Raw genomic sequence first — 18,845 nt, forward strand, 5'->3', positions numbered from 1 at the left:
TTCCTGAGAAAATAGCATTTAAATCAATATATATCTCTGTGGCAGCTTACGGTGCGCTTACCGTGCGCTTACGGTAAGCTTACCGTACGCGTACGGCGCCTTGCGCGATTCTGATTGGCTGTTAGATCTTAGTAAACATTCGAATCGGTCGAAACCAGGAAGCGGCGGCCGCCATTTTCTCTCTCGCACTCTGAGGGGGGGAAGCAAAACAAAGGTTCAAAACATGTAAAGGGGCATGTTAGACAGCTCCTAACCACCTAGCCTTGATTAAGGTGTCCCATAAGAACCCTCAAGGCCAAAAATTCAATTTTATATTTTTTCGAAAAAACGCCGATTACGCTTACCGTACGCGTACGGCAAAAATTAATAATATAAAAAAATATCCACATTTCCCTCCCCCCCCCCCCCCCCCCCCCGTATGCAAATGATGGCCGCAGGGCACCTTTTGTGCATGGCATATGTAACATGTGAAAATTGAATAGTTTACCTTTCACGACGTCGCGCATAATATGTCCTACGTGTGCGGACGGTGCGCGAAGCGCATCGTGCGTACATGGCCCTTCCAGCGTAACGTGGGCACGCGGTGCACGTAGCGCACCGCGTGCCCACCGTGCGTGCACGGCACTAATTGCGTAAAGTGGGTGCGCGATGCGCACCGCGTGCTCACTGTGCGCGCAGCGCACCGTGCGCGCACGGAACGAACTGCGTTAAGTGGGCGCGCATGCCACGAACGGCGTAAAGTAACTTAGCATTTAAAAAACCGTACAAATTCACTGAAAAAACCATAGGTTTCCCACACGTTATAGTTAGCTGGACATTTTACTCATAAAAAACCAATGAAATTCCCCCGTTATAGTTAGTGCAGGCAACTATAACTCACGCGACCGCAATCCTCTGCTGATGACATATGTGTCTTTATGAAAAAAAAATATTTGTAATATATGTATAGCTAAAATTTAATGGAAGAAGACATGGGCAAATAAGTGTCTAAATACAGAATTAGCATCAGCAGAGGATTGCGGTCGCGTGAGTTACAGTTGCCTGCACTAACTATAACGGGGGAATTTCATTGGTTTTTTATGAGTAAAATGTCCAGCTAACTATAACATGTGTGAAACCTATGGTTTTTTCAGTGAATATATATATATATATACATTTGAATGGTGGTCATTTGACATCTGGGAAAGCCTTTTTGTTAGAGCATATTGCACAAATAAAACCCCATGCCTTATTCTGAAAATAGTCTTTGATGTTTTTTATTTTATAGAAGTGAAATCCCTTTCAGGTGGTAGTGTGTTTTTATTGCTTCGTCGTGTTTGAGCTTCCGTGTGGGAGGGCAGTATTTTTCATTATCTGGGAGTGAGAAGCAATACCCCAGCAAAAGGATAACGTCCAGTGTAAGGTGACACTTCCCGGGGTGTCCCTGTAGAAAGGCCACGTTTCCTACCCTACACCTTCTTGTATTTCAAGATTGAGGAAAAGGCCTGCTGTTGCTGCGACCGGAAGGAAGTAGTCTGCCTAACACGGAGCCCGACTCTGCCTAGGACTGCAGGGCCATATTCTCTGGAGCTGTATGTATGAATGTAGATGGATAGAAATTTAATAAACAAAAACAAACTGTCTTGGTTAATGCCAGACGTAATCAGGGGCCCAATTCTAAAAGAAAGTCACAAAAGTGCACCCATGGTATATGTCCTTGCATTAGTGTAGATTTACGACTTTAATGAATTCCAAGACTTTACAGAGGTAGGCCTGGAAATCTTACTCCCCAAAAATGTTTGTGAACTGTATTTTAGCTTGGGCAAATATGCATGTGTGGATCTGCTCATGTGAAAATCTGCTGAGCATTTGCAAGTTCACTTCCCTCCAACCCCTTTATTCCCACCCCTGAAGTTTCACTTCTGCCCTTGTCTGCAGTTAATTTTCAACCTTTTTCAGTGTAGGAAGAGATTAGAGAAAGAGCCGGTGAAAACCCTTGAACATGCAGGATTGTAGGTTTGCACAGACTCAAAAGGGCGTTCCAACCCTGGAAGTATCTCTTCCCACTACTTCAGCCCCAATTGTCTGTATTCAAATCCGACTACAATATGAGCGCTGGCATTTATCAGAGCTCTTATATAATGAGATTGCTGCCATCATTTGTCACCTCAGGGCATCTCATGAATGGGACACGTGGATTGTTTACGGGACAAATAGATTTATCAAGCATCCCGGCCTATGGAAAAATAGCTGTTTTTATTAAATTCTCCACCCCTGCTATAGTTTCTGAAAAAACAGACAATACCTATCACAAGGCTTGCTCAGCAGTTCCACCTCCACTCACCCACCCCCCTGCTTCCCGTGTCCAATAGGTCCTCCGGGAAACCAGCAACATGCCTCTTAAGTTTGTTGATATGAGGCTCACCGACGTAGGTCATAGCTGGGGCCTGAGATGGCTGTGAAACCAAGACAATCTAATAGTTCTGAGCTCTTCCCTCCCTGCTTGCTCCTCTTAATACTGTACTGTGAGAGGTGTGGCGCAGCGGCCAGGGCGTCTGACTCCGGAACGTGGGGCTCACCGTTCGATCGCCGCCGGTAGCTCAGCACCATGTAACTCTGGGCAATAGCTCACTTAATCTCCCGGACGGCCCCCAGTGCCTTGAGACCCTTAGTTTGCGCTTTAGAAATACTGGATTTAGATTTTACTGTAGCCCAATTGTTGGACCTAGCCATTTTTGCAAGTTTATCCCCAAACCTTTTGCCTCCTATTTTTCTGACCCTGTTTTTGTTAGTGCTGGGACTCTGGGCACTTTATCACTGCTGACCAATGCCAAAGTGCATATCCTCTCTGTGTAAATTGTGATTCTGAATGGTTATCTATGATTGGCATATTGTATTTACTGGTAAATCCCTAGTAAAGTTCACAAGATGTGCCAGGGCCTGTTAATAAAATGCTACAAGTGGGCTTGCGGCACTGGTTGTGCCCCCCACATGAGTAGCCCTGTAAATGTGTTTCAGACCTTACACTGCAGAGTCTGAGCGCAGTTTTAACTGCCATGTCGACCTGGCAAGTACACCCACTTGCCAGGCCCTAACCTTCCCTTATATGTAAGACATCCCTAAAGTAGGCCCAAGGTACTCCCATGGGCAGGTTGCAGTGTATATGAAATATAGGACTTGTACTGGTGTGTGTTACTTCTCCTGATAGTGAAATACTGTGCATTTCGTTTTTTACTGTTGAAAGGCTGTCTGTCCCATAGGTTAACATGGGAGCTGCCTGGTAACATTTTTTACAAGTGTAACTTCCCTTTGGGACCAGATAGAGTAATAGAGTTTAGGTTCTCTGAACTCAGAATTTATTAACACACCTTTTAGTAAGGGTGGGTTTTAACTGTGTGTTTGAAAATGCCAATTTTTGAAAGTGAATAGGGGGGTGGTATGCACACCGATATCTTCACTCTATTAGTCCTGATTTCAAACCTTACTGGTTGCGTGCGACACTGAGCGTGTGCCTTGCCCATGGTACACAAAAATTTCACAATGCTGTGGGGAGCACTGTGACACTCCACTCCCAGACGCACTGCTGTAATGGATACAAGATCCTGTTGATAATTCCACTTTAGACTTCCTCCTTATGAATCCATATTAATCCACAATTTTTTTCATAAACTTAAATGCTTTCCACTTTTTTAACCTGCGTGTGTGACGTCATGCATTTCAAATGCTTCACATATCCAAGTGTGTCCATCCGTACCTCTTCAAGAACAGGAACCAAAATGCAAAGAATCGTTCAAAACAGCAGTTCTTTATTTAAATCCCAATGCGTTTCAGGCTTTTTTAAGCCCTTCGTCAGGGGAAACTGCAAATTAACACATTGAAAAAACATAGTTACTGAATTGTCCTCTGTATAGCATAAAACATTCAACTAATTACAACATCATTTCTCCTACAAACAGATGACCCTTTGTGCATATTACTCTAAAGTGACCCAAACATGAGAGAACTTACACCCCTTATTATCAAACCAAAGCCCCTCCATCCCCAAAACTGCGCCATGATAACCAATCAGTATATCAACCCTCGTTGCCAACTAATATTGAGCTCCTTTCTTTTAGCATCCCTTGAAACCTACTCCCCACTCTAACAATCAAAAAATCTGTCCGCTCACATTCCCCCCACACCAACACATCCATCCTGTCATTCACGAACTCCAACTCAGTCACAACTACCCAAACCAACAAAAACCCTTACTATTCCTTTCTCATTCACCCATCTAGAACACGACACTAGTGCATATTCACAACCTTCTTGAAACTCCCAGCTTGCATACTAAAACTAAAAATACCACCACACCGACTGAGCACGTACCTGCCCATTCTGCAATCTCTCAAATCACTCGGCATCCACATTCATGGGCTGTTTTCACAAGCTGGGAGTTTCAAGAAGGTTGTGAATATGCACGAGTGTCGTGTTCTAGATGGGTGAATGAGAAAGGAATAGTAAGGGTTTTTGTTGGGGCGGGTAGTTGTGACTGAGTTGGAGTTTGTGAATGACAGGATGGATGTGTTGGTGTGGGGGGAATGTGAGCGGACAGATTTTTTGATTGTTAGAGTGGGGAGTAGGTTTCAAGGGATGCTAAAAGAAAGGAGCTTAATATTAGTTGGCAACGAGGGTTGATATACTGATTGGTTATCATGGCGCAGTTTTGGGGATGGAGGGGCTTTGGTTTCATAATAAGGGGTGTAAGTTCTCTCATGTTTGGGTCACTTTAGAGTAATATGCACAAAGGGTCATCTGTTTGTAGGAGAAATGATGTTGTAATTAGTTGAATGTTTTATGCTATACAGAGGACAATTCAGTAACGATGTTTTTTCAATGTGTTAACTTACAGTTTCACCTGACGAAGGGCTTAAAAAAAACGAAATGCATTGGGATTTAAATAAAGGACTGCTGTTTTGAACAATTCTTTGCATTTTGGTTCGTGTTCTTGAAGAGGTCTGGATGGACACACTTGGATATGTGACGCATTCGAAATGCATGACGTCACACACGCGGATTAAAAAACTGGAAAGCATTTAAGTTTATGAAAAAATTTGTGGATTAATATGGATTCATAAGGAGGAAGTCTAAAGTGGAATTATCAGCAGGATCTTGTATCCATTACAGCAGTGCGTCTGGGAGTGGAGCGTCACAGCGCTCCCCACAGCATTGTTCAATTTTTGAAAGTGGGCATTTTCTTGCTTTACCATTCTGTGTGCCTCTGCCTGTTTGTGTATTCACCATCTGTTGGAGTGACGGGAGCTGGGGATGTGCATTCACTCTAGACAGCCACAAGGGGGAGTGGAGGTGTCCTTCCTGCCTGGGTGACTCCTAGCCAGGCTGAATGCACCCTTCTGCATTTAGAGTGGTGGTTGGAGTATTTTTACTGGGACCTGAATAGGCTCGCTCTCCTTTGCATAATGCTGTCTCCACCTCCTGCAGTCAAGCTGCGCAGGGGAGGACAGAACTGGTTTGGACTGAGTTCAGAGACCCTTGCCACAAAAAGACCAAGGAGAAAATGGGGTATGAGTAATGGACCTAAAACCCCAGAACTTTAGATCACTTCTGGAATCAAGAGGGACCTCTGCCAAGGAAGAAGAGCTGTGAGGTGTACTGCCCCTTTGCTGTGCGTTGCTTTGCTGGGTTGGCCTGCAGTTGCTGCTTCTGCCAAGGAGAGGACAAAGACTGGACTTTGTTGTGAAACCTGCTTGAGAAGGATCTCTAAGGGTTTGTGTGTGCTTGCCTCCTATTCTGAAGTTGCAGGGACACAAAGCCTTCACCGACAGCTTCCATGAACTCCACTGCCTGGAGTTCTGACCTGCTATGAAAGCCTTAAAATCAATAATTCTGTCTGTTAGCGGCTGTTTATTTCAACGCAGCACAGCTGTACGGGAGAAAGTTTTGACACACTGTCTCGTGCGGCCAAAGAAATTGATGCATCACCTGCCTGAGGCCAGAAGAACCAACGCATGCCGAGACCGTGCACCAATCTCCGAAGTCTGAGATCACCGACCGCAACGCAGGCCCTGCTGTGCGGCTAAAAGAATCGACACACCGTGGAACTGTGGCTGAAGAAATCGCCGAAGTGCCTGTGTGACCACCGCTGCATCCACCTCCAGCACATCCTGATTTCCACGCATCGCACCTATGTGCCAAATCAACACTGGGACTGCAGTAAGAAATTGATGCATCACCTCCCCGCACAGTAAGAAACTGACGCATCACCCCCTCTCCAGTAAGGACCAACGCATCACCTCCCCTGCTTGGCAGTAAACAACCAATGCATCACCTCCCCTGGAGCAAGGAACCGACGCATCACTTCCCCTGGAGCAAGGAACCGACGCATCACCTCCCCTGGAGCAAGGAACCGACGCATCACCTCCCCTGGAGCAAGGAACCGACGCATCACCTCCCCTGGAGCAAGGAACCGATTGTAAGAAAGTGGCTCTGTATATACTGGACCAGAGGAAGGTACAGTGTGTAGAGTCCACAGTCCCCAGAGGTTTGGCAGAGGCTAAAGTTAGATATAACCTTACTCTCTAAAGTGGCAGCTTGTTCGGGCAGTAAGGCAGTATCGGAGGACAGTGTAAAGCATTTCTTGTACACACTCAGTCAGCAAATGGTCTCACACACTCAAGAACTGAACTCTAGGCCAATTGTTTTGTATCAAAATATATAGTTTTATTTTAGAACCAACAAGGTATCAAAATATACTTTCTCAGAATGAGTTAGTTTAGTTAAATACTTTTCAAATAGGCAATAGACTTTTTGATTACAATAGCTACAGTTGTTGCAATAGGCAACACAATTTCAAACACAATGCAAAATTGAGCTCAATGGGAATTTCTAGTTAAATGCAATTAGTTACTTTGTAGATTACTTTTCTAACCTCAAGACTGGATCCTAGATTCAGTCCTGGGACATGAACTTTAAACAGTTAAGTAAAAGCGTTTTGGTTACAGTAGTAATTTTTAAGGAATATTATTGTATTTTAAAAGTTGACACTTGGAAACTTTTTCACATAGAATCAGCAATGTTATCCTATGGGAGGAAATTCACTTAGCAGGTAAGTAGTGTTATCATTACTTTTTCTTACTCCGTGTTGGATTCTGGATCCAGCACTGGTGCATCTCCTGTAAACAAGTGAAAGAATGTGTTTAAGTCATACAGGCGATTTTTAAGGAAGATTTGTAGTTTTTGAAAAACGACACTTAGAAACTTTTCTGGTGAAAATCGTACAATGGATTCCTATGGAAGGAAATTCAAGTTACTGGTAGGTACGGTTAAAATTACTTTTCAGGGTCCTTGCTGGGCTAAAAGATGCAGCACTGGGTTCTTACCTGTTAACAGGTGAGTAAATCTGATTTCATTGTTCGGCTGATTTTAGATGAATATTTTAAAGTTTCAAAACTCCACGCTTGGAAGAATTTTCAAGAGAAACCAGTCAATGTTACCCTATGGAAGAAAAGTGAGTTATCGGCTTTTGGGTAAGTACTCGACTGGTAGAGTTAAGGTTCCGGGCACAGACTCTGGGGTCCCCCAGGGGCAGACAGGTACAGTTGGTACACCCTCACCGGCACAGGGGCAGCCGGGTGCAGAGGTAGTTAGGCCCAATTTTATCCAATGAGAGGCAGGGAGGGGGCCTTCGGTTGGTCGCTGCTGGCAAGCAGACCACGGGGCTGTGGGAGCTGGGCTCCTGGTCACTTGCTCAGGGCAAATGGGGAAGTAGATTAGGACAAAGGTTGTACTGCCAGGGGCACTCTGGCAGCTGGGTGCAGGGTGCTTTTGAGCCGTCTGGCGCTCCATGTTATTCAATGGAGAACTTGGAAGATGTGAAAGGCTGCAGGCTCAGGGACGGAGATTCTTAAGGATCGACCAACACTTTGAGGGGTAAGTTGGGATCTTGGAGGATAGGTAGGCACCCCGGAGTTGGGCACAGGGGGCCGTGGGGCGCCGGGTGCAGGGGTGTGTCTTGACGTCAGGAAATCTTACCCTATGCTGGTTGGGGGGGGTCCCTTGTTGTGAGGCTGCAGGCGTCGTCTGGGTTGCCAAGGAGGGTCCTTGGGCACTGGATTTCAGGTCACTGGGGGGATGTCCTCAGGGTCTTTGTCCACTCGGACACAGGCCGGGCTCGGCGGGTGCGGAGTGTGCTGGATTCGCGGCTCCTGGCTGGTACCAGGGGTGTTGCTGGTTGAGCAGAACCACTGCTCATGGGAGTCCCAGTCTCTAGATGAGCAAGGCAGGCAGGTCCTCCGGGGTTTTCAAGGTTGCTGTCCGCAGGAGATGACGGGATTTAGCAGGAGCATGTTCAAGGATCAACAGGCCGGTAGGGCTGGGGCCAAGTCAGTTGTCGTCATCCTTTTGTTAGCATCTGCACGGCAGGTCGTCCTTCTTGTTTCGAAATCGGGATCTGAGGAAGGAAGGTTCAGGGTGCCCCTAAATACTAAATTTAGGGGTGTTATAGGTAGGGTGAGGGCAGGGACCAATGGGTCCCTGCCCTGGGTGAGTACACCCCCCTATCCTGCTCCTCTCCTGTGCGAGGGGGGCAGGAGCCTATCTCTGATTGTGCAGGGCTCCCCATCCTCAAGATGGCCGGAGCCTGGAGTTGTGCCTCACCTCGCCTCTCCCACCTGAGGGGTGGAGTTGTCACAGGCTGGCACACCCCCTTTCCTCACTGAGGGTTTCCCCCCAGTCTTCCCACCAGAGTGGGGGTCAGAACTGGTGGGGGCCAGTTGCTGAGTACAGCAAGTGGCCTGGAGAAGCTCACAAAGGCGGCATGTCTTTGAAGCTTCCCCCTGCCCATCCTGGGGGAGGAGACCTAGCACCTCGCCCAGGATGTGCATTGTTGCAGGCCCAGAAGAGCGGATGGCTCTCTACCCAGGGGTCCAGCAACATGTCTGCTGTGTGGCAGCCTCTCAGACAAGACGTGGATTGGAGGTTGGGTTTCAGGGGGCATCTCTAAGATGCCCTCTGTAGTGTATTTTATATTAAATCCCACACTGACATCAGTGTGGGTTTAATGTGCTGAGAAGTATGATATCAAACTTGTCAGTCTTCAGTGTAGCCATTATGGTGCTGTGGAGTTCGCAATGACAACCTCCCAGCACCATATACTCTTAATGGCATCACTGCACTTACAGTGCCCAGGAATGGCCCTGGGTACTGTAGGGGCACAGGGCTCATGCACCTGTGCCCACACCACTGGCCTAGGGCACCCAGCTCGAGGGGTGGCTGATGTATGCCTGGGCAGTGTGTTTGTGGGCATGGCACACAGGGATGTGTGCTATGTCGACTTTGTTTAGTTCTGCACCAGGACACTAAGCCTGCAAAGGCAGTGTGTGTGTGTGTGTGTGTGTCAGGGTACAGGGCCCCTAAGGGTGGCACAATAAGTGCTGCAGCCCTTAAGGGTCTTCTCTGGTCACAATACCCAGGGTACCTAGGGTACCATTTACCAGGGACGACGTGGCCAGAGATGCCAATTGGGTTTTAGTTTCAACATAGTTTTAGGGAAGGAACACAGGCCCTGGGCACCTGATTGGCAGGAGCACAGGACACACTCAGTCAAAGCACATCAGCAATTCAGCAAAAAGTGGGGGCATAGCATGCAAGAAAGATGGCACTTTCTCACACCGATGCATCATCTTCCCTGGAGCAAGGAACCAATGCATCACCTTCCCAAAGCATAAGGAACAGACGCATCACCTTCCCAAAGCATAAGGAACCGACGCATCACCTCGCAAGGAACCAACGCATCACCTCCCCTGGAGCAAGGAACCGACGCATCCCCGCCCCTGGAGCAAGGAACCGACGTATCCCCGCCCCTGGAGCAAGGAACCGACGCATCTCCGCCCCTGGAGCAAGGAACCGACGCATCTCCGCCCCTGGAGCAAGGAACCGACGCATCCCCGCCCCTGGAGCAAGGAACCGACGCATCCCCGCCCCTGGAGCAAGGAACCGACGCATCCCCGCCTTAGGAACCGACGCATCCCCGCCCCTGGAGCAAAGAACCGACGTATCCCCGAACCGATGCATCGCCTCCCCTGGAGCAAGGAACCGACACATCACCTCCCCTGGAGCAAGGAACCGATGCATCACCTTCCCAAAGCATAAGGAACTGACGCATCACCTTCCCTGCAGCTGTTTTTGCTTGTGGTTTTGACACATCCCATGCACTTTGTGCTAAGAGTGACTCATCCATAATTTCCTATGAACAGAACTGTGTTTACCTTCTAAAAATCATGTTTTGATATCTGTATGTTGGATTCTTGTGGATTTTAGTCTGGTTTGGTTTAGATAAATGTACTTTATTTTTCTAAACTGGTGTGGTGTCCATTTGTGGTATTTTCAATGTGTTAACTGTGGGTTGTATACAAATGCTTTACACATTGCCTCTGTAGTTTAGCCTGACTGCTCTGTGTCAAGGTACCAGAGGGTGAGCACAGGCAAACTTAGGTGTGTACTTTACACATCTTGACTAGAAGAAAGGGTCCCTACTTGGACAAGGTGCCTACCTCTGCCAACTAGGGACCCCCAGTGCTAACACCGATGTACCATCCCTAAAGTGCAGTGAATCTGAATCATGCTTTGACTTTCACAGGTGGACGCTAAAGAAGGGACCCCTGTCCTCTGAAGCAAATCAGAGAAAATCTGAGTTCAGCATTCTAGAGGCCCCTGAGGCGCAGTGACCATGCCGGCTGCGGAGGTATGAGGAGTCAAGCGGGGCTGTGCTTCTCCCAGGTGACAAGAGGTCAAAGTACTGACAGTGCTCCCGATACTGGCGGCTCTGGGAAGTGTGGAGTCGAGCAGGCGTGCTGCTGGGAGATCCGCTGTTGGAAGAGAGTGCCCTCCCTCCATTGCCTCAGCCCAGCAGAGCGCTATTGGACAGCCAGCATTACTACACAGGTGAGCATGGCCGTGGGAATGAGAAGAGACTGCAGGAGGGCCTCTGGGGCTCTGAGCAGGTGAAAGATGCAGTCTGCAGGTATCACTGTATGCAGAGGGGCTGGCGGCTGTGGGAAGAGGGGTGTCTCTGCATCAGTCTGCGGGGGGTTGAGCCTGAAAGCAGAGAAAGCTGCAGGAGTGTGTTACAATGAAGACCATAAATCGGTTATGGTGCATGTGTGGTAGTGGTGGGACTGTCATTTTAAGACTAGAGTACTGTGGGTGCACAGAGGGTCCTAACCATTCTATCCACATGATGCTGCTGATCCTGAAACCCTGTGTGGTCCATTTGCTGACTCTCCATGGATGCCACCCTTCAGGCATTTGTGCCTCATTGTGTGCCCTGCTGAGATACACTAGAGGAAACTGATGAAATCATCTGGTGGTGGCACCCCAACACTGCGAGGGGATGGTGCGGCTGATCCCAATAAGCGCCGCAACACAGCAGGAGTAATTTGCCCAGTATTTGGATGGAATTGCTATCTGCCAAGTTTGTTGTGCTCCACGCGGGCAGACTTCCACAAAGTGGACAGGTGAGAATGTGAAAGGACGCCCCACTTTTTTTTTTTTGAAACATGTTTTTATTGCAGCATTTTAAGCAAAACATCCATCTGGGCAACCGGCATCCACGTACAATCTCAGATCACACCCCACGGTGTAGCAAAACACACAGCCGTTTAGCCCACATCCCGGGGGCCGGGCGGCATATTTAGACAGTCAGTCAAATTATCACAACGATCTCCTCATAGCGATGCCCGGTCCATGTCCCATGAGGGCCTCTGCTTTCCTTCCTATCAGATTCTCTCCCCAAATCCAACTCTTCATAACACTACAACCCTACCCCATTAACTCCCCCCCCCAACTGCTGTGAAAGGACGCCCCACAATGCACCGCCTGAGGCCTGATGAAGCTTACTTCAGATGACCGGACATCAGCAGGGAGGGGTGCAGCTGGAGCAGCAGACATGTTTTCTGGATTGGCCAAATAAATGGTAGTTTAACAGAAAGGGACCATTTTTCCCTGATGAATATTAATGGGTTTTAAGTATGCTTGAGCAGAACTGGGGACATTTAGAGAAGTGCTCGAGCTTGAAGACTGAGCTTGATGGATCCAGGAATGGCCCACCCTGGAGTGAAACGGTCTGGTAAGACGCGCAAGTATTCACTGAACATGGGCAGACATGGCCGTGGCAAAGCCCAGGCAGAACCGCTGGAAGAGAAAGGAAAAATGTGATGGCTGCAGGAAACCGTGGGTTGACTGTTTCTGAACATCGTTTGAGGAGCCTCTGGTTGGCCCTGCATATTCTAGACGTGCAGCAGGCCAACCGAGATATGGGTATTCTTTGTAATGAATGAAGGTCGCAGAAACGCCCAGGATAGATTTAAAACATAAGACCATTCTAAAGCACATAGTTCACAGCTTCATCGTAGGTCTGGTTCTGTCTCAAAGGGCGAGGAGCAAGTGTAGGGGTTTGAAGGATTCCTGTCCAGTTGCTGTTTTGTGAAACTTTGTGTTTTGGCTGCAAGAAGCCTGGCCATTCACAATAGATCGCGATGGGGGGGAGGGGTGGGGGTGTGTGTGTGTATGTGTGTGGGGGGGGTAAGAGTGGGGGACCTATTGGAAGATATCTTTAAATATCCTACCCTCTTTACAAAATGATTTTCTACGTGTGACTCAACCCAACTTAGAAGCTTTTAGCTTCTAAGTTGTTTTTGAAGGGTTCGGTCCCTGGAGTCATGTAGACAGGGAAGCAATGTAGCAGGAGTCTACATCGCATCCCTTCCCCACCTCCTTTGCGCCCTCCATGAGTATCTAATCATGCAGAGCCCCTATTGGGCACTTTCCAAAAATAATGCCGTACAACAGATAAAACAGTTCAGCAGTGCCTTCGACTTGTAGAAACAAGATGGTAAGGAAATTGTTTGTGTGTGATTGCACCTGCCAGCAGCTGTAAGTGGGGGTTTCGATACTATTAATTCTGGGTCACCTTAAGCAAACTTGGAAAGCTTGCTTCAGGTGAACCCCAAATTAACCAGGGAGCAGAGCAGCTTGTGGACCACACAGTGGCCGCTGCACTCGAGGATGGCCGCTAGCTCCAGACGCCTATGTACAGGTCGGCCTTCTCCAAAATGTTTCCACCATCCCTGAAGAGCATCGGAGTGTGTAAGACCTTGGCATCACCCTATGGTATTGCACCGAGTGAAGCGGTGACGGATTGTGCATGGATTACCAGGACTTGGGTGATCCGCAATCTGCTCAAGTCTGAAGTGACAGTCTGTTGTGCAAGACCATCTAGAACAATTGACTGAATGCATTTGTGTAAGTCTGCCTATGTGTTTACCACCTTAAAGCTCAAGGCCTCCCTCGTAACGTCGGACAGACGCGAGGCCCACCCTTCAAAGTGGCCTGTCGCCTTCGCACTCTCAAGCCCTATGATGCATATAGTGACTGCATCGTTCTATCAGATATGGAAACGTACAGGTCCATGTTCTATTGGTTCATCCAAATGAAGGGGGCGGACCGCAGTTCATGGCACTACTAACGGGGCGAGTGGGTCAAGCATAGTTTGTCTCGGGTAGCTCAACCGAACCATCTTATAGAAACCTTGGTAGACGTGTGCAGTACCATCCCTTTCTCAGCCGCAAGAGGTGTAAGGATTTTATACCATCAGTTGGCAGTCGTCTTGCCAGCCTCTTCTTGTGACACCTCCTTTAATGCTTTGAAGCTGCTAAGGCTCCTTGTATCATTGGTTGATGCAATCCTGCAACCGGGGGTCCAGTTTCACTCCCTAACTGTGCGAGGTCCTGTAGTCTCTTGCAGTTTGGGATGAGCGAGTGTTCAAATACACCCTGTGCTTACTGTTCGAGTGAGAGTCGAGAGATACCCGTTATGTTATGCACAAGATGCCCTGTGTTGGAAAGAGTTCTGATGGGAAAGATTAAATATTCATTCCTATATTCCCAAGACGCCCTGCGTTGGGATTAGTGTGGGTTGGAAGAGACCCTTTGCCTACTTCTTGAATGAGGATTGAAAGAGAGCCATTTTGAGATTGTGATTTCTTGAATTCATCAATTCTATCTTGCTTTCTTGATGTATTGTTTATTATTTACTGAAGGTGGGAGATATAACTGGTATTTTCCGTTTCACATGTTTATTGTCCTTTTGGACAGGTATGGGCATTGAGCTGAAGGGGCTGAAAGGTTGCAGTTAGGACCGAGGTGGTTGATTGGGTTCAGAAGGGGCAGTTTCTGCAGTCTCTGGCTGTAGTTATTATGGTGTCAATGGGGTGCAGTTTGTTCAGTGTCTGGCTGTAGTTATTATTGGTTTCAGCGGGGCACTGATTGTGCAGTGTTTGGCTGTAGTTAATGGTGTAAATGGGGCACTGATTGTGCAGTGTTTGAATGTAGTTATTAGTGTGTCATTGGGGCGCTGTTTGGGGAGTGTTTGGCTGTAGTTATGGTGTCAATAGGCTGATTGTGGAGTGCTTGGCTGTTAATGGTGTCAATAGGCTGATTGTGGAGTGCTTGGCTGTTAATGGTGTCAATGGGCTGTTTGTGGAGTGTTTGGGTGTTAAGGGTGTCAATGGGCTGTTTGTGGTGTGTTTGGCGGCTGTTAATGGTGTCAATGGGCTGTTTGTGGAGTGTTTGGTTGTTAATGGTGTCAATGGGCTGTTTGTGGAATGTTTGGTTGTTAATGGTGTCAATGGGCTGTTTGTGGAGTGTTTTGGCTGTTAATGGTGTCAATGGGATGTTTGTGGAGTGTTATTAATGGTGCCAATGGGCTGTTTGTGGAGTGTTTGGCTGTAGTTATTATGGTGTCAATGGGGTGCAGTTTGTTCAGTGTTTGGCTGTAGTTATTATTGGTGTCAGTGGGGCACTGATTGTGCAGTGTTTGGATGTGGTTATGGTGTCGATGGGCTGATTGTGCAGTGTTTGAATGTAGTTAATGGTGTAAATGGGGCACGGATTTGCGGTGTTTGGCTTTCATTATTATTGGTGTCAGTGGGGCACTGATTGTGCAGTGTTTGGCTGTAGTTATGGCCTCAATGGACTGTGCAGAGTTTGGCTGTTATTATGGCGTCAATAGGCTGATTGTGCAGTGTTTGGCTATAGTTATTAAAGGTGTCAATGGGCTGATTGTGCAGTGTTTGGCTCTAGTTATTATTGGTGTCAATGGGCTGATTGTGCAGTGTTTGGCTATAGTTATGGTGTCATTGGGGCACAGATTGTGCAGTGTTTGGCTGTAGTTATTAAAGGTGTCAATGGGCTGATTGTGCAGTGTTTGGCTCTAGTTATTATTGGTGTCAATGGGCTGATTGTGCAGTGTTTGGCTGTAGTTATTACTGGTGCCAATGGCTGATTTGCAGTATTAATGGTGTCAATGGGCTGTTTGTGGACTGTTTGGCTGTTATTAACTGTCAATGGGCTGTTTGTGGAGTGTTTGGTGGTTGTTATTAATGGGTTACTAATCCAACCTGCATGAATCTTGTCTCTGATTTAGCTGCCATGAACATTAAATCTTCTTAACACTGATCTTACACACAAGGCAGGTCACTTACTGGACCCCATTTTTTCCCAATTTATCCTGCATCTGCTGCTCTCCTGCACTACCATTATGCTGGTCCAACCATTTTTTAACTAAGTTCAGTTTAAACCCACCGATCAATCTTGAGACCTCCTTTCCCTCCATACGGGTACTTAAAAGGGACTGACCTCAACTTGACTGCCTTAAACCACCTCTTATGCTCCAATATACCCATCACTGACTTAAGGGTGAATGCGCTCTCCGATACCGTACACAAATGGCTTTCGAATGCTATAGACACCTGTCTTCCCCTTTTAAATTAAAAGATCGGCAATCATCGTCCGCCTGCGCCGTGGTATACCGACACTCTTAAAGAGCCAAATGTAAAGTGGTAGAACGGAACGGGAGAAGAGACTACGCTCCCAAATCTACAAATATATACAAAAAGGCCAAAAAACTGTACCATAATCTTTGTAGCTCTGCCCGTGCTACGTTCGTCTCTACGACCATCTCTGATGCTTTGTACTGCTCAAACACTTTTTGGCATAGTCTAGCAGCTGGCCGGCTCCGAGACCTTAGCGAGACCCCCCCCCCCCCACAACTCAATAAAAGTCAATGTGAGGATCTCGCTCTCTTCTTTGTTCAGAAAGTAGAAACTTAGACATTGCGGTCAATTACTGCGGCAGCCCCTACAGTCGCAGCCTAAACTATCCCCCCCCCCAGCTCACACCTTCTCCACACATGGCTAACGATACACCCCCTGACCAAGTCGGGCGCATGATACTCCACCAAATCTCCTGGACTCTTGGCACCTTCTCAACAAAGACTCTTTTAAAGTTCTCTTAGACAGTGTGAAATCCGTCTCACCTAATGACCCTATGCCAATCTCGGTGCTCAAACAGCTTGAGACAACTCATCTGCGTGTCATTATGGATCTTCTAAATGCCTCCCTACTCGAATCCTCAGTCCTGTCAGCCTGGAAGCACGCCATGGTGACTCCTCTTCAAAAAAAAAAAAAAGACCAATGCCGACCGACACACTTTCCAACTATAGGCCTATCGCCTTCTCGAAAATCCTGGAGAAACAAATTCACTCCCAGCTTTCCAAATTCGTAGAAACCAATACAATTCCCCATCCATCTCAATCTGGTTTCCGAACGTTTTTTCTACAGAAACAACACTATTAGGGGTCACGGAACGGCTGCGGCATCATTTGGACGCTGGTGAGACTGTCGTGCTTATACTATTAGACCTAAGCGCAGCACGTTCGACACAGTATCTCATTGAATACTTGGAAACATGCTGGAGTCACTTGGCATCTGTGGCACAGCTTTAAAAGGGCTAACTTCCTTCCTGGATAACCATACCTTCCAAATCTTTTCTGCAATTGCCACCTCTGACAAACACTGCTTACCTTACGGGGTGCCACAGGGTTCCTTTCTTAGCCCCTTGCTTTTTAACCTATATGTCAGACCCTTAGCTGACATTGCAGAAGAGGCTAGGTTAACTCTCTTTTCCTACCCTGACTCCTCCCAGATTATCTTCTCTCTCTAATGCAAATACCTGTGTCTTATCCCCCCCCTTCAGGTTGCATTAGGGAAAATAGCTTCATGGATGCACACCAACTATCTAAAATTAAATGGCGAAAAAAATGAGGTCCTGATACTTGGCAAAAACAAAGATTCATGGGGCCCACTACACTGGTCCAGTGAGATGGGTGCACTTCCCCGGCCATCTAGCTACGTCCGTAATTTAGGCGTAACCATTGACGATTCACTCACTCATTGACACCATAACTACAGCCAAACACTGCACAATCAGTGCCCCATTGACACCAATAATAACTACAACCAAACACCGCAGAATCGGCACCCACATTGACACCAAACTGCAGCCAAAGATTGCACAATGTGGGTGCCGATTCTGCGGTGTTTGGCTGTAGTTAGGATTGGTGTCAATGGGCTGAATGTGCAATGTTTGAATGTAGTTAATGGTGTAAATGGGGCACGGATTTGCAGTGTTTGGGTGTTTGGCTGTAGTTATTATTGGTGTCAGTGGGGCACTGATTCTGCAGCTTTTGGCTCTAGTTATTATTGGTGTCAATGGGCTGATTGTGCAGTGTTTGGCTGTAGGTATGGTGTCAATGGGCTGATTGTGCAATCTTAGGCTGTTGTTATGGTGTCAATGTGGGTGCCGATTCTGCAGTGTTTGGCTGCAGTGTTTGGCTGTAGTTATTAATGGTGTCAATGTGCTGTTTGTGGAGTGTTTGGCTGTTATTATTTGTGTCAATGGGCTGTTTGTGGAGTGTTTGGCTGTTATTATTTGTGTCAATGGGCTGTTTGTGGAGTGTTTGGCTGTTATTAATTGTGTCAGTGGGCTGATTGTGCAGTGTTTGAATGTATTTATTATTGGTGTCAATGGGCTGATTGTGCAGTGTTTGGCTGTAGTAAGGGTGTCAATGGGCTGATTGCACAATCTTTGGCTGTAGTTATGGTGTCCATGGGGGTGCTGATCCTGCAGTGTTTGGCTGTAGTTATGGTGTCAATGAGGTTGCTGATTCTGAGGTGTTTGACTGTAGTTATTATTGGTGTCAATGGGCTGATTGTGCAGTGCTTGAATGTAGTTATTATTGGTGTCAATGGGCTGATTGTGCAGTGTTTGGCTGTAGTTATAGCATCAATGGGCTGATTCTGCAGTGTTTGGCTGTAGTTTTTATTGGTGTCAATTGGCTGATTATGCAGTGTTTGTCTGTAGTTATGGTGTCAATGGGGGTGCTGATTCTGCGGTGTTTGGCTGTAGTTATTATTGGTGTCAGTAGGGCACTGATTGTGCTGTATTTTGCTGTTATTAATGGTGTCAATGGGACACTGATTGTGCAGTGTTTGGCTGTAGTTATGGCCTCAATGGACTGTTTGTGCAGAGTTTGGCTGTTATTATGGCATTAATAAGCTGATTGTGCAGTGTTTGGCTGTAGTTATTACTGGTGTCAATGTGCTGTTTATGGAGTGTTTGGCTGTAGTTCTTACTGGTGTCAATGGCTGGTTTGCAGTATTAACGGTGTCAATGGTCTGTTTGTGCAGTGTTTGGCTGTAGTTATTATAGGTGTCAATGTGCTGTTTGTGGAGTGTTTGGTTGTTGTTATTAATGGTGTCAATGTTTTGTTTGTGGAGTGTTTGGTTGTTATTAACCCCTTCAGCACGGCGCGGATTACCGCGCTGTGCTGAAGGGTTCGTGCGCGGCCGGGGCCGTGACGGAGCGGTTCCGTCATCCGCACAGCGCGACCGACGCGCATGACGGAACCGCTCCGTCACACGCATCGAAGGGGTTAATGGTGTCAATGTGCTGTTTGTGGAAATTGTGGCT

General features: G+C 47.2%; 1 protein-coding gene across 2 annotated transcripts in view; it reads left to right on the forward strand.

The window, feature by feature from the left end:
* Positions 1-18,845, forward strand: part of LOC146863589 (histone-lysine N-methyltransferase NSD2-like) — a 325,818-nt gene that overhangs the window by 15,573 nt on the left and 291,400 nt on the right. For both annotated transcript variants that reach the window (XM_085627584.1, XM_085627580.1), the window contains exon 2: positions 10,616-10,920. The gene's annotated coding sequence lies outside the window, so the exon portion shown is untranslated. The remainder of the gene's footprint in view (positions 1-10,615; positions 10,921-18,845) is intronic.

The sequence above is a fragment of the Triturus cristatus genome, chromosome 2_1 (assembly GCF_964204655.1).
Source record: "Triturus cristatus chromosome 2_1, aTriCri1.1, whole genome shotgun sequence".
NCBI lineage: Eukaryota > Metazoa > Chordata > Amphibia > Caudata > Salamandridae > Triturus > Triturus cristatus.